Source organism: Taudactylus pleione, unplaced genomic scaffold (genome assembly GCF_031769625.1).
Source record: "Taudactylus pleione unplaced genomic scaffold, aTauple2 ptg001314l, whole genome shotgun sequence".
NCBI classification, from domain to species: Eukaryota; Metazoa; Chordata; class Amphibia; order Anura; family Myobatrachidae; genus Taudactylus; species Taudactylus pleione.
In genome coordinates, this window is record NW_028285714.1 from 1,226,799 (window position 1) to 1,242,491 (window position 15,693).

At 42.4% G+C, this 15,693-nt stretch overlaps 1 long non-coding RNA gene across 1 annotated transcript; it reads right to left on the reverse strand.

Annotated features, from left to right (window-relative positions):
• Positions 1-10,249: 10,249 nt before the first annotated feature.
• On the reverse strand, positions 10,250-14,345 carry LOC148443194 (uncharacterized). Its single transcript, XR_015875721.1, has 3 exons — positions 14,202-14,345; positions 11,685-11,750; positions 10,250-10,433 (listed from the first exon to the last, which is right to left on the reverse strand). It is a non-coding gene; the product is annotated as an uncharacterized LOC148443194 (long non-coding RNA).
• Positions 14,346-15,693: the final 1,348 nt, after the last annotated feature.

A 15,693-nucleotide genomic window follows, 5' to 3' on the forward strand; every position in this document is an offset into this window, starting at 1 on the left:
GCCAGCGGCAATGGAGGGATCGCAGCAGGTATCTCCGATACCTGCTGCGGTCCCTCCTTCATACATTCGGGGGATACTAAGTATTTGAGGTAAACCCCCGAAAACAGGTGTTTTCGGGGAATTTACCTCAAATGCACTTTGATAAATGGGCCCCTGTGTATGAATCTATTCATAGGATGTGTGTGTGTGTGTGTGTGTGTGCGTGTGTGCGTGTGTGTGCGTGTGTGTGTGTGTGTGAATCTATTCATATAAATGAATGTGTGCGTCTGGGGGGGAATCTATTAATGTCAATATGGCAGGGTAGAGATGTATTAATGTCAGTTGGCGTGCTAGGGCGTCAGTTTATAGGAATATATACGCCCATAGGTGGAGTTAGACATGCCCTTTGGGTGGAGCAGACCACGCCCCCACAACGGCGAGTCGCATTCTGCAGTCATCTACAATCTGCCTCAAAGTCATTTTCAAAAGTAGGCAAGTATGATCTTTCTTCGTGTTTTGGATCTGGATTGGTTTTGCCAAAACCACCCTTCCGTGTTTTGGGTTCTGGGTTTTGTGTTTTGGATCTGTATTTTTTTTTAAAAAAAGCATAAAAACAGCTAAAATCACAGAATTTGTGTGTTTTTCTGCTCCTATGCTATTATTAACCTCAATAACCTTAATTTCCACTCATTTCCAGTCTATTCTGAACACCTCACACCTGCTCAGAGCGTACGGCTCTGAATGAGGGCCACAATTCACAAACACAGAAAATATATTTTTTTTTGGTTTGGACTGGAGTGTACTTTGGGGGTTACAGCACCCTTTAACGGTCAAGCCAGCCGGCCCTTTACTTATGACACAGGCGCACGATTGGCACTACTTTGTTGATGCACATGCGGCTACTGCGCACACAATTCACAAACACAGAAAAAATATTATTTTCTTAGCACTAGGGGGAAGCACCCCTGATGGACAGAGCACCCCCTGGACAACACTACAGCACCCCTTTAGGACTGGGACACTGCACAGGACTTTGGAGTGGACACAGCCCCTATGGAGAACTGACTGCACAACACAGTCCAGCCAGCCCCTATGGACTTTGAAGTAGTGGACACAGCCCCTATTAACAACAGCAGCACAGCACAACACAGCCAGCCCCTATGGACTTTGAAGTAGTGGACACAGCCCCTATGGACAACAGCAGCACAGCGTAGCACAGCACAACACTACTCTGCACTACACTACACAGCCCAGCCAGCCCTAACTCCCACCCTCCCTCTTCACTGTCCACAGCCGAGTGAGAAAATGGCGCCGACGCGGGTACCTTATATATTATCCAAAACCCTGAAGGCAGGATGATGACGTTTTGCCTCGATTTCAGATCCGAGTCAGGCGGGAAAAGTCGAGCCTGACTCGGATCTGCCTCAGATCGGGGGGGCTCGGGGGGGTTCGGATTTCAGAAATCCGAACCCGCTCACCCCTAGTGGCCACATATAGTATAATCATTATTAATGATTGTCAAATTGAACAACCAAACACCTTGTTATACCAGCACAGTCTGAGGATTCAGGCCGGCAAATTACAATGTGTGTCTTTTATTTTCTTTAGAGACATGTCAACAACACCAAGACCAGAAATGTGTGAAGAAATAGAGAGATCGAGAACCCACGTCCTCTTTACGGAGAGATCCTTGATTATGTGATTGTTCAAATATCTGTTTATTGATTGTATTTAAGTGAATCAATTAAAGTTTTTTAAATACAACCCACATAGTTGTAGTGCTACTATTTAAAGGGGTTAAAATAATCAAACTGTAACAGTTGTAACATAACACACAGGAAACACAATACAATACAATACAATACTGGTCACCTTATAGCCAATGATAGGGTATGAACTTTGGACCTTACGGCATTTTTAGCTTTATATGAATATGCCCATGACACATTGAACATGGAGAGACTGGGGAACACAAAGAGGTAAAAAGTGTATTGCCCACAGTCATTGTGTTGTAGGAATTAAACTATCAGTCCACTACAGAGAGGAGTGGAATATTTAGAGGGATTCATTTATGTTTATAGTTTACATTGTGCACAATCTTTTTTAAGTTACCAACAAGCATTATTTTTCAGATTATCCATTGACCAGATCTCTGATCAATTTACTATACACGTAGTTAGAAATATTTGGCACAACCAGATACTTGGACCAAATAAAAGGAGCCGCATGTAGTCCACTCGGCAAATGACCCCATGTAAATCATTCACCAACCAGATATTTAGACCTGTTGGAGGAAATTGATTATGGATTAATAAGCATTGCTTTGTCTGCATTAACACAATTGTTTGGTCTAAATGATGGAAAGTTTATTAAATTGTCACATCTGCTACCAAGATTACATATTGCTCTGCTTTTTAAAGATCCCTTAAGCACATTTTTAAGATAAGAAGTATGGCGCTACACTGTACATTTTGCCTGGAGACTGATATTGCAGTGACATAGGAATTGATCTTTAGTTAATCTTACACTAAATTGTGTTAGGTAAAATATCCAAATTGGTTCTACATATGCCCAGAAAATAAGCTGCATGTATTTGTATTTATGTAGATTTGCTTGAATCTGACACTTGCGATCAGAGCGCAGGATTGGGGAGGGAAAGGGTATCCCCATGCATGGCTAGTACAGTGGGGTATGTTCACCCTCGTAATTACTCTGGGCTTACTGTGCACTGTAGTTGCATAGATCAGGACACTTAATTCAGAATCTATGCATCACCACATGTTAGCCGCAGGATAGAATTGAACACAGTAACGCCGGGCACTTGACTCAGGAGCTAAAACCCTTCAATAAGTCCCACGGCTAATTCAATTACTTCCAGAGTGTAGATAAATTTTATTTAACCAAATAGCCTACTGCTACTCAGCTCTGCCAGTCCTTAGATTGGTTGCCTTACTTTACAGAATCCAAAATCAAATACTTCTACTAATATACAAACAGGGCGGGAGCAGGGCTTTATGCCGAAATGTGCTGACCTACTCCCTAACCAGTGACATCATGAGGGGAAGGGACCACTGGCACTAGAAAGTAGAGCACTGTCTAAGCATGCTCCTGGAAAGCACTACAGACTGCAGGGTGCATGTCCGGAGCCCCTCCAGGGGGCACTAAGGTCGGCTCTGCAAGCCAAATTAAGATGCCACAGGGATGCAATAGTACTTTCCACAGGACCCTGCGCCCATGCCCAACAACAGGGGGAAGACTAGGGGCACATCTGTAGCACGTCCTGAGGTTCTAGGGGGCCCCAGAAGGTCCCACAGACAAACCTAGCTGTAACCGCTGCCTGCGCTGCTACTGCAGTGATCAGCAGGGTGCAGGCATGTACAAACCCCGTACATGCCTGTGCCCTGCTGATCACTGCAGCGGCAGCACAAGCAACAGCTCAGGGTTTATCCGGGGAGCCACTGTAGCTTGTAATAAAAATTTTTTGTGTGTTGTGGCACAGCGCAAGTGACATCATTACGTCACGTGCACCGTGCCTCTCAAAGACCGAGCATTGGAGCCACAGTGGGCACCAGAAGACATAGAAGAAGGTAAGTGTGATGGCTTGAGGTACACTCTGGGGCTAGAGGAACAGATAAGTGCCTCGGGATGGAGAGACAGAAGGGGGCTAGGGCTGGAGAGACAGAGGTGAGCTGGAGAGACACAGGGGAATGAGGCTGGAGAGACACAGTGGGACTGGAGAGACACAAGGTGGGATGAGGCTGAAGACAACAGGGCAGGGGGAGTGGTTGGAGATTATCTACAACCTGCAGGATTAAGAGGAAAAAGACTCACGGACAGTAATCTTCATTCTAAAGAAACATTACTGATTGAAATGGTTCCAAGTTATCAAATACAGTTTAATAATATAACAGTTGTTTTGCCCTGCACCAAAACTTCTGATACTATGTCTCACCTGGTTGAATGATGATGACATTGGTTATATACCTACGGAAACAGGCTGATAGGCTTCTTCCAGACTATGTGATCTCTTACATGAACAGTGAATACTGACTAAAGTCACCATCTGTCTAGGGAGAAAACATTTCTTCAGAGTTTCCCCATTGCAAATAAACCAGATATATATGTAAAGCAGACTCTCAAACGGCTGGCCTGTACCTGCCACGGATCTGGAGATCGGGGGTCCCTAAAAAATGGGTGTACCAGCCCCATGATTTCTGTTGCTAACCCAGCCTGCTCTCTGGGCGATGCCACTGCTTGCACACCCCTAGTTATGGCCCTGCATGCAACGCGATTAACAAAATTGCTCCAACATAAATCTCTTTATTTGTGTCAAAATATTCCCCAAATCTTTATCTCTACTATGTGCTCCATTATTATTAGCTTATAACAACCATATAACCCCCAAACCAAAAATGTTGTGTTCAGAAAAATACCCTGGCGCCTACTTTGAATCTGTGTCAATTAAAATTATGATGTTCCAGCTGCCACTCTTTAAGTAAAAAAGTGGGGATTGCCAGTCTCCACGCAAAAAACGACTAAACAAGGATTTGTTGCAATGGTCTTAGAGCATCATATAATACACATGGAAATTGAGACATTTTTATCTGCAGGTGCATGCTTCTTGAGAAAGCCATTCAATACAGAGAAACACGTTGAAGTTCACAGGCGTTTCCTTATTCGGAGAATTGTATATTATTGAAGTTGCCTACTGTTCTGAGTGGCCCAGAAATTCAAGTCACGCCATAGTTATACCAACATAGCTGCATGGGGACCTTTTCCTGAGCGATCCATCAATCCAAGCCTGCCGGAGCTTTTATTATCATAGCCGCACGGAGGGCTCTTTAACAAGGGACCAGTGGCTGCACCCACTGGGGATAACAGAAGTGACCACTTGAGATTTGATCCCCTTGTCCTCCAGCTGCACATAGCCCGGTGTTTGTTCATCACCGAAAGCATTAGAGGATTGGAGCTCCTGCTGACCACCAATCCGGGGTAATTAAGAAGGACATTTTTAGTGAGTTTTTATAAAGGAATTCTCCTGCAAGTATTTCCTGCCTTTAAATTGAGCTATTTTATGGACATTTGTTCAGCTGAATTGTTACCTTACACGTTCACAATTGCTGGTGACTATTTACCTTTTATTTCTGGTTCAATAGGAGGCCTGAGCTTTAGATTGCCACTTTAGATCGTGGCTATATGTTGTGCTCATTATTGGTTTATCTCTCTATTATATTTAGAGACATAGAGACTGTCACGATCTGTACAGGAGGTTCATCAAGTGAGAACAAAAGCCAGGGGGTTAGGATGGCCAGGGAGCCCTAGGTGAGTGACAGTGACTAGGTCTCCCTATTGCGGCCAAACCCAGGTTTGGCTAGACATGCCCAGAGGTGCGGAGTCTAACTCACGTGGTGGTCTTCACAAGTGACCCCTCCAGTTGGGATATGGGTTTCGCTGCACCAAGTGGGCAGGTCGCCGCCCCCTGGACAGGTACCTGGGAGTAACAGGAAGACCGGAAACTATATTTAAGAGAGTTACCACTGAAATGTATTAACACTAGAAAATGAGATGGTTACTGGATAATCCAGCTGCAGCCTTGCTCCAAGGAGCAATAGGAATGTAGACAGAGGGGTGTACTGAGGATTGTAAAGATCCAGTCACAGACTTGCACAGAGAAACACAAGGAATGTAGACACAGGGGTGTACTGAGGATTGTAAGAGATCAAGTCACAGGCTTGCTCTAAGAAACACAGGAAAGTGTTACACAGGAATGCACTGAGAATTGTTATGGATCCAGTTACAGATTTGCTCTGAAGAACACAGGAAAGTTTAACACAGGAATTCAAATGAGAGCTAATTAGTAATCAGCATGAAAGCTGACACCTGTAGCACAGGGAGGTGGCTGGGGAACTGAACAGCACAATAATAAACAACACAAGAGCTATTACATGAAGAACTGGAGTTTAGTGAAGTTACACACTGGGAGACAGCATGGAAGCTGATACAAATAACACTGGAGGACAGCGAGAAGGCTGAAGCAACACACTGAGGATATTACATTGAGAAGTCCTGGTGAGTATCACAGTCACTGGAACAGCGAAGTCGAACAGCAATTTCTCATTCCTGGAGTCAGACTAAATACCTCTGGGTAGCTGTTCATTGGATCAGAAGAGTGACCACAGGACTACCATTGGGAGAGGCTAGTCAGGTGATATGGACCAACATGGCTGCGCCTATGCCCGGCATCCCGGGAACCAGGATGCATGCATGGAAGTCCTAGCAGACCCCGGGGAGAATACTCAGCCACCACTCACCTCCACTCCCAGCGACTGAACACCTAAGCCCAAGGACACCATGGTGGAGATGAGTAACGCCAGATCCCAGGCCACATCCTGACAGAGACACTCTGTCAAGTATTAAGATTGTATTTCCTTATACTTTGAATTGAAGTGCACTATTTGCTCTGAACTGATATTGTTTGCAATGTGACTGTTTATACTTTGTTCCCGGGAGCTTATAGTTTATGCTTATATTTATTTTTATATATTTTGTAATAAATTCAGAATTTTTTTTAGCAATTTCCATGTGTATTATATGATGCTCTAAGCACCACTGCAACAATCCTTGTTTAGTCAAAAATGTTTTGTGATTAGCTCAAACAGATCCACTAAGCATATTTTCCTAATGCAATTTAGTTGCACTACAATGCATCTGTCACACAACCCGTTGGTTGCAGGTACATATTTAAAACAGCAACCAGAGTCAGTGTAAGACACGCCAGGCTTTACTCTGACTCCGTGTGCTGTTATAAATATGTACCTGTAACCCGCCAGGAAGCAGCGGCTTACAGAAGTCGCTGCTTCGTAAATACTCCCCTAAATCTCATGCATCACACTCCTATTTTCCCATAGATTACAATCCTGCGAGCAGGGTCCTAGTTCTAAAGCTTTGCAGAGTACACTGTGCTATATAAACACATACTTATAATTATAGTGATAATAATTGTACAGCAGGAAACATTTATGACCCCTGGCAATGCATTCACATTCAAAGACTGTTCTGACAGTGCTGACAAAATATAATAAAGTAATAATTTGTCTAGATTTCTGTCCATCTACAATATTAGAGTGTAGCTTGTAACACCCTTTTCTACAACTGGCTAATGTCTACATCAGTCCCATTGGCTTAGTACTCATTAATAATGATGATGCAGTAATGTGCAATGAGAAGTCCAGGGCAGGGCTTGCAGCCATCCTGTCCCCTTTCCCTTTTTTGGTGTTTCTGAGTCACATCACGTGCACAGAGAATTCACACAATTTATGTAACAGGTTAGTCTAACCTTACTAACTGGTATGGAATAACTTGCTAATAAAAACAAATCTATGACGTACTCAGAAAGAGATGACTGCAGCTAGAACCTATATAAAGAGGTCACCTCACCCCTCACTATACAATGATAAAGGAAAAATATACAAGAGACTAAGTGCTGTCATCCACTCATATTACAAAGGCTCCTAGTGTATGCGTAGAGATGTGATAACAGGAGAATTCCTATCCTGAACCACCAACGCGTTTTGAAGATCAGACTTCTTTATCAAGGTGTTTGTACGTGCACTCTCTATTAAACTATTAACTCCCTAATGGTTGAAGCCTGCCGTTCGGCCCCCTTTAATAAATATCTAACAAGTAAAAAACATTAATTTAATAAATAACAACTCAAAACAACTTGAGTTGGCATTTAAAATGTATCAAATTAATTTTTTAATCGAATTGAATATTAAAATGTTAGTACAGTATGATGATGGGCAAAAAGAAAGAAAAACAAACAAGACCATTACTTGCATACAACGACTTAGTTTCTATTTACTAAGCAGTGTTAGGAGACAGAGTGAAAAGTGATAAGAAAGTGATAAGTTGCCAGCCAATCAGCTCCCAACTGTCATTTTTCAAACACAGCCTGTGAGATGACAGTTGGGAGTTGATTGGCTGGCACCTTATCACTTTTCACTCTGTCTCTTAACACTGCTTAGTAAGTAGACCCCTTAATCATTGGTGTTCAACTCTTCCCCAATCCACAAAGTACACTCGAATGGACTGAGTCCAATTTTTCAGTCGGAGAAATAAAGGCCTAATGCATCATAATTTGTGGGGTGAGTGCACCAAGCTAATATAATATACCCTAGTCACAAATAAAAATATGTTCTTTCCACCACCAACAAACAACATTACAACACAATGAAAATCATTACATTACATTATAGTGAGGAGGAGAATTTGCATTAGACCAGAAGATTCATGCAATTTGTCAATCCATAAAAACACTTGCAAAACTCCGCCTCTCACACACCATAGGCTCCCTTATCACTAGGAAACAGAAACATGACCATCTACAAGTGTCAATCACTTATTTCTTATAGGCCGTGGGGGGTATGAAAGAAATCTCAGGCATACAAGTCAGCCTTATGCTTCACTTATATGAGGAATAGAACATTTAACACATGTGAGTTGCTCCATCTGCATTTGCATGTGGTTTTATATACTATAAGGGGTATATTTACTAAAGTGAGGGTTTTTAAAAGTGGAGATTATGCCCATAGCAACCAATCAGATTCTACTTAACATTTATCTAGCACCTTCAAGAACAGGAGTGGGCAATAAGCAGCCTCCAGCTGTTGTTGAACTACAAATCCCAGTATGCATTGCAACATTTTTCGCATGGCCATATAGCAATACTGTGGCAGGGCATGCTTGGATGTGTAGTTTTACAACATATGGGGGGGCACTTATTGCCCACCTCTATTCTAAAAGATAATAGATTAAATCTGATTGGTTGCTATGGGCAACAACTCCACTTCTGAAAACCCGCACCTTGGTAAATATACCCCTAATACTCTACAGGGGTTTGGTGAAAGAAAAATAGTGTTACTGCATGTTCCCTGCTATATTATAATACATTTTTTATGTATATTGTTTTCTGAACACTACTCCACAATGTTGAGGACTACTCCATACAACTGAATTGGAACTCCTATTCCTATTAAATAAGAGTGGATAACAGCACTTAGGGGTCTGTTCACTAAGCCTGGGAGAGAGATGAAATGGAGAAAGATAAGCCCCAGCCAATCAGCTCATAACTGTCATTTTTCAAACACAGCCTGTAAACTGACAGGAGCTGATTGGTTGTGACTTATTTTTCTCCATTTCATCTCTCTCCCAGGCTTAGTGAATAGACCCCAGAGTAGTCTATGTAATAAGCCTTGGAAAGAGATAAAGTACCAACCAATCAGCTCCTAACTTTGATTTTTCAAACACAGCCTATAACGTGATAGTTAGGAGCTGATTAGTTGGTACTTTATCTCCATCCATCTTATCTCTTTCCAATGATTTGTACATAGACCCCTTAGTGTCCTATATATTTTCCCTTTATCATAGAATGACTTGCTGTTTGCATTGCTTGAACAACTGTTGTATTCACATCTCATAATATAATAAAAGGATTCTTGGCAAAAGTCATCTACGGGGACATGGCCCACTTGTGAAGCCCCTGAAAATGATCATCAATTTAGGATTTGAGTTTATGATTTCTCCCTGTATTTAGGACAGTAGTAGTAATTAGGGGTTGGGTACGGGATCCCGGCAGTAGGCAGTCTGAATATTGACAAGCTGCATCCCGACAGTCAGAATCCCGGTGCCTGAACATAAGTACCCTAACCCTAACCCACTTTTCCCACAACCTAACCCTAACCCCTTCATATCTATCCCTAAACCCTAACCCTAAACCTAACCCAACCCCTAACCCTATACTTACCATCGGGATGCCGGCTGTCAAAATACTGGAGCCAGGATTCCGACTGCTGTCGGGATTCCAGCACCGGTGTTCTGAGCTCCAGCTACCCGGTCGCTGAGATGGTAACTACATTCCGTAATTAGAAATGTGTCTTCTCACACCATTACAGATGGAGGTTGTCCTAGTCATTACTGTTCCCTGAGCAATGTGAAGGCTTATTTATTCTTATTAGAAGCCAATCATGGCCCATTCACACCATGGAAGTCATTTTATCCAGTGATTTCAGTTAAGATTTTCTTCCCTGTATTGATTAGATACTTTTCCTATGTAACCTAATGAGATTATAGCTGCCTGATGTTACCTAATGTTTGTTACATGTAGTTTTGCTGTATTCAGAAAAAAGCATGTTTATTGTGTATCATGGTGTAGATATGGTCATTGGCTTTAAAACAATAAACCAGAAAATTATGTTTTTTTTTTCTCAATTTTATTTTTTTACATTTACTCCATCACCTTGTTTAACCAATAATTCATTCACTAAGTACAATTGGTAAATAGTATAACAACTTCCATAATGATCCTTGTAAAGTTGTCTTGAGGCTTTCCATTATTATCTTCACTCATTTTTGGTGATGCTTCTGCTGACATTGTGGAGCTGGCTTACACGGCTCTACAGGAAATAAAAGAAACACATTGTAAGAGACAAGCCAGAACATTTGTGGCATTGGCAGATATATAATGTGCCAGTCTACTGTAGTTGCAGCAGAAAATTGTAAGCCAGGTCAGTGTGGCCATCAATGGTTGTTATGCAACAATGCAAAAGTAGTATTAGAGTTGTACACGTCATTAATTTGACTATAAGAGGTTAGAAAACATAGGTTTGTCTACATTAGAAAATGAGTACCTCAGAGGCAACCTTATTAATAATGTATAAATAAATTCCAGGTCAATACACAGATTTTGTCTAACTAAAATATTATAAGAAGGCCCATGCAAAAGACAAGGGGTCATCATTTGCTAATGGAACAAGGACGGTAAAGCTGTGAAATTCCTTACCCCAAGAGTTGGTAATGACTAATTCACCAACAGATTATAAAAATATATTGGATGGCTTCCGTACAGGAAATAATAACTATAGTTGTAAAACTACAAATCACACACTGGTAATATTTTTATTTGCTTTCCTCATTGCAATTTTTTTAAATCAACCATACTATTTATTTATGTGGTAAACATGGCCACCATTACAATGATACATGTTACTGGGCCTGATTCAGAGGTGGATGGAATTAAAACATCAGTCGCAAACGCTCAATGTTTTCAATCTGAGCATGTGTCCAATACGCACTGCACATGCATCTTGATGGTTACCACTGATGGGAAATCCCTATGTACTAAATGTTGTCCTAAACAAAATACAAAATAAAAATGAACTTAACTGGAATTAAAGTATTATAACTGTGCAACTACGAACTAAAATACAATTGCATGTGTGCCAGTGTGGATGTCTGTCTATCTACATTGTGTATATGTATATATATATATATATGTATATATATATATATATGTATGTATCCGACTGTAAAGATGGTGTACAGGAAACTATATAAAAAAGCTACTGCATCTGAAGCAACCATTATATGCTAAGTACTACATATGGGTTAAAGCACCAATATTACATTTTATATACACCAGCTTTATAAAACGTTCCCAAATGGGTGCTGTAATTATATGTTAACTATTTCTAGTAATGTCCAAATTAAATCAACAAGTTTTAAAAAGCATAGGAGCATAAAAGGGAAATGCTGTATTGCATAATAAACATACACTTAACTGGTTGAAATTAATTTCTATAAGAAAATATATATATATTTTAAATAAAATATAAATAGCATTTTGAAAATGTTAGATCCTGTTTTACCTTGTGGAGGAAGACATTTCTGAGGAGGACATTTTGGTTGAGGACACACTGGCTCCGGCTTGCAAGCTGAAACAAAAACAGCAAATATCATTTCATGCTCTGGAGTGGATTATGCTTGTAATGAAAGAGAAATCTACGCTGCTCTTACTCAGAGGGAATCGGTATGTATTGCTGGTAGTCGGGATGCCTCCTGTCAAAATACCGACAGCGGCATCCCAATGGTTGGTATCCCGTTAGGGGTCGGGTAAGAATACTTACCCTCCCCCTTCTCCCCCTAACCCTCCCTTCTTGTAGCCTAACCCTAACTGTCCCCTAAGTCTCCCCCCTTTGTACCTAAACCTAACCCTCCCCCCTTAGTGCCTATCCCTAACCCCCCCAGTGGTGCCTAACCCTACCCCTCCACCCTAGGGGTGCCTATCCTTAACCTCCCCCCTCAAAACCTAACGCTAACCCATTATTCTACCTAAATCTACCCCCCCCTGCGGCTAACAGCTAAGATGCCCCAGACATACTTTGTTCGTGCTGGCTTCTGTCTGTGATCCAGCATCGGTATTAAGATAGGCGTCTGTATTTCGACACCTATCTTAAGTCTCGTGTCGGACTTCCAGTGTCTGCTGGTCTGATAACTACATCCCACTGGGAGGATAGTATACTAGGGTAACTTTCAGGCTTTAGTTACTCATCTCTTTTCTAACTTTTATTGATGTCCAATATAGTGTCCAAAATAGTAAACAGCATTTCTGGTGAGGCAAATGCATCATATAGTGACATCACAGATCTGTGTCCAATGAGCATAGCAGACAGTCTATAGTTGTGTATTACATGCATCAGAAAAGCACTATATACACCAAAGCAGGGCTCCCTAGCACCCTGTGCTGACCCCACCCACCAAACACATGACATCACATGAAGGGCAGGACTGTCAGCAGTAGGAAGTGTGGAGCTGCCCAGGGCTGCCGAGAGGAGGGGTAGGTGGGTACTAATTACATGGTCCCTGGCTTGTTGTTGGGGCCCGGCGGGGTCCTAGGTCTACTGCCGCTCCCCCTCACCTCTTACCTATCAGCAGCAGCAGGCTCTCTCCCCAGCTCAGCACACGCTGCTGTGTGCTGAGCTGCAGTGGGGCCATGGAGGCTGCTGTCTCCTCTGCCTGTGATCACACTGATTCCCCCCCCTCCGAGATTTACTTCTGACTGGGGGGATCATGGCGCCCCCCCTGCACAGCGTGTGGCCAGCTCTCTACAGACCTGGAGCTGCCCGGACACCCAAAGGACGCTCTGAGCAGCACTGCAGCAGTGCTAATGGCCATGGCCCCTTGCTAGCCTGATGCAGGGGCCATGGGGCAGCAACGCTCCAGGTCGACAGCACCACTCACACACTCTTCACTATGGCCCTGCTAAACACTATATGTCTCTCCACATTCATCACATAGTTACCTGTAGCCTGATTGAACTACAGATGTCTACACATAGACTCAATATGCCATGCTACACAAGTCACCTGGCGCTAGTAAGCTGTGCCGAGTGGTGTAGTGTCTTTTTGGCAGCTTCTTCCCCCAAAACGTATTTAGTTGCACACGTGTCACATATCCAATTAATCAAGACAGTCTTGTCCCATCTCATTGCGAGTAAGATGCATTTTTGAGTGAAAAAGGCAATCGGCAAAAGCCGAGTCGCACGGGACCTGGCGCGCCGAGAAGGACTGTTTGGCATGACTGCTGCAATAGTGTATGAGGACACACATCTGTAGCTGGTGGTTTGTCCCTGCACTCACAGAGCTAAGGCCTGTAGAGTATGTAACACATGATGGAGTTTAAGTTGGATGCCATAGACAAGACAGTCCAAAAGCAACATAGTAGTAAATGTAACCCTAAAAGACAAAACAGATCTATTTCACTGGGTGCCGGACAGCGCTGTATTTTCTAAAGTAAATCTCACGGTACCATGTTGTATATTTCCATATGTGTATACTTGGAAATTTGTTATATCTAAGCCACAATATTGAAATGAACAATAGCCTTACAATAACCTAGGTTATTTTTATCTGCTAAAGTTCTTTCCTCTTTCATCATTATTACTTTAGTTTTTACATATTTTCAATTGAGCTACATCAAGTACTGTATGACTTGACAAAAGCAGTATATAATGACACAAATTACAGCCTATGGTAGCACAGAAGCAAACCTACCATTCTCATTGTAAGAAGTCTGGAATAATACTCTATATATTTGAGATGAGTGGTTCGGTTTTGACAAATTAGCGCTTGTTCGGATTAGTTTGGATTTATCTTATTGGCCATTCAAAACATGTAAGAGCCAGATAGCCGATATGATGCTGACATGTGAGAGCCAGATAGCCGATATGATGCTGTTTTTGAGACCCATACATAACTGAATAAACCATCCGCTCACATCTACTCTATATTGGTTGCATAACCTAGACATATAACAAAAACATTACTCTCTGCTATAGTATAATATGTGTAGTTTCTAAGGAAAAGACCAATAGATGAGACACTTACGATCCTGGCAGTGTTGTTGGGGTGGTGGTGGGCATGGCTCTGGGCAAGGCTCTGGGCATTTCTTCTGTTGTCCCTTCACTCCTGACATTGTTGTCTGGAAAAATTTAGCAGACTGAATACAATTAGATGCAAAGGATCTCTGGACTGTGCTTGGTCTCATTCAGTACTGAGGGCTTTTATATGTTTGAAAGACAGTTATGCCAGTTGTGAAACATTATTATTCCATATTTACTACATTTAGTCAGGGAGATGATGTGTTAGGAAATATAATATTTGCATATAATGATTTGTCTGATTTCCTGAAACGTAGGGAGGCTGCTCTTACACTTCAATGTTTCACACCTAGAGTGTTGAAAATATATCTTCCCTACCTTAATGAGTTATTGTCTAAAGAATCTTAATTACTCTCTATATAAAATTCTAAGGGAATTACCAATAAATGACAACAATATCTATTTAAGACACTTCACTGACTACAAAGTATATTGTGTGTCATAATTCCAGCATGTACAGGACCAACAATCACAGTAACTCATTATATGCAGCCATAGGGCCATCCTGCCGGAGCTGAATGTTTTTATTTTAGATGTGGGCACCATTCCAGTGTTTTACAGCAAGTCCGGGAGTCTGGGGGAGCAGCAGAATAACCTAGCACTGCCCTGGACATAAATGTACATATTGGGCTCTATAGCAGCACATCCCCAACAGTGAATGTTTTCCAGATCTCCTAGTTGGTGCACAGGTTATTTATTACTGACTGATACATGTTAAAAGATCCACAGGTAGTGCTAATTATTTAATTTGTGATACTGTGAAGAACATGCAGCACTAGTAAAATTCTATTACATTACTATTTCTATTGTTGCCATGGTGTGGGCTGGGGGGGGGGGGTTTCCAGGCAGACGGAACCCCCCCTGCGTTTGCCTATGGGTTTAGGCTTTCTTCTCCCTGGTTGCCAGTATATTAATAATTAATCCATACCGCTGACATCTGGGCCCCTTTCTCTCCGGGCCAGGGACTATAAGCCTGGCAGTCCCCCACTGATGGCGGCCCTGCTTACAGGTGTCGGTATCCTAACCCTGTCGGGATACTGGCATCTGGATTCTGACCACCGGGACACTGAGCACTGGCATTCTTTCCCCAACCCTGTAGAAAGTCAATATTACTACTGTCTTTGGGAGACTATGCATTGAAAAGAACACTGACAAGGCATACACTGCATTTATGGTGTTCATGGGACCCTAGTTAGGTTTTGTCCTGCACTATGACTGTAGCTTTAAGTTTCTGTTCTTTGCATTTGTATAGGTCATTGAAAATTTGGCAAACATTGGGCCTGATTCAGACCCGCTCGCAAGCGCTATGCGCTCGCAAGCGGGTCGACGTTAGGCCACTGCGCATGCGCACGCCGGAGCCGGCTCCGACGTACGCATGCGCGAGACCCAGCTAGCGATGGGCGCTCCTTTGCTCCGGGTCTCGCACCAAAAGGGGACGG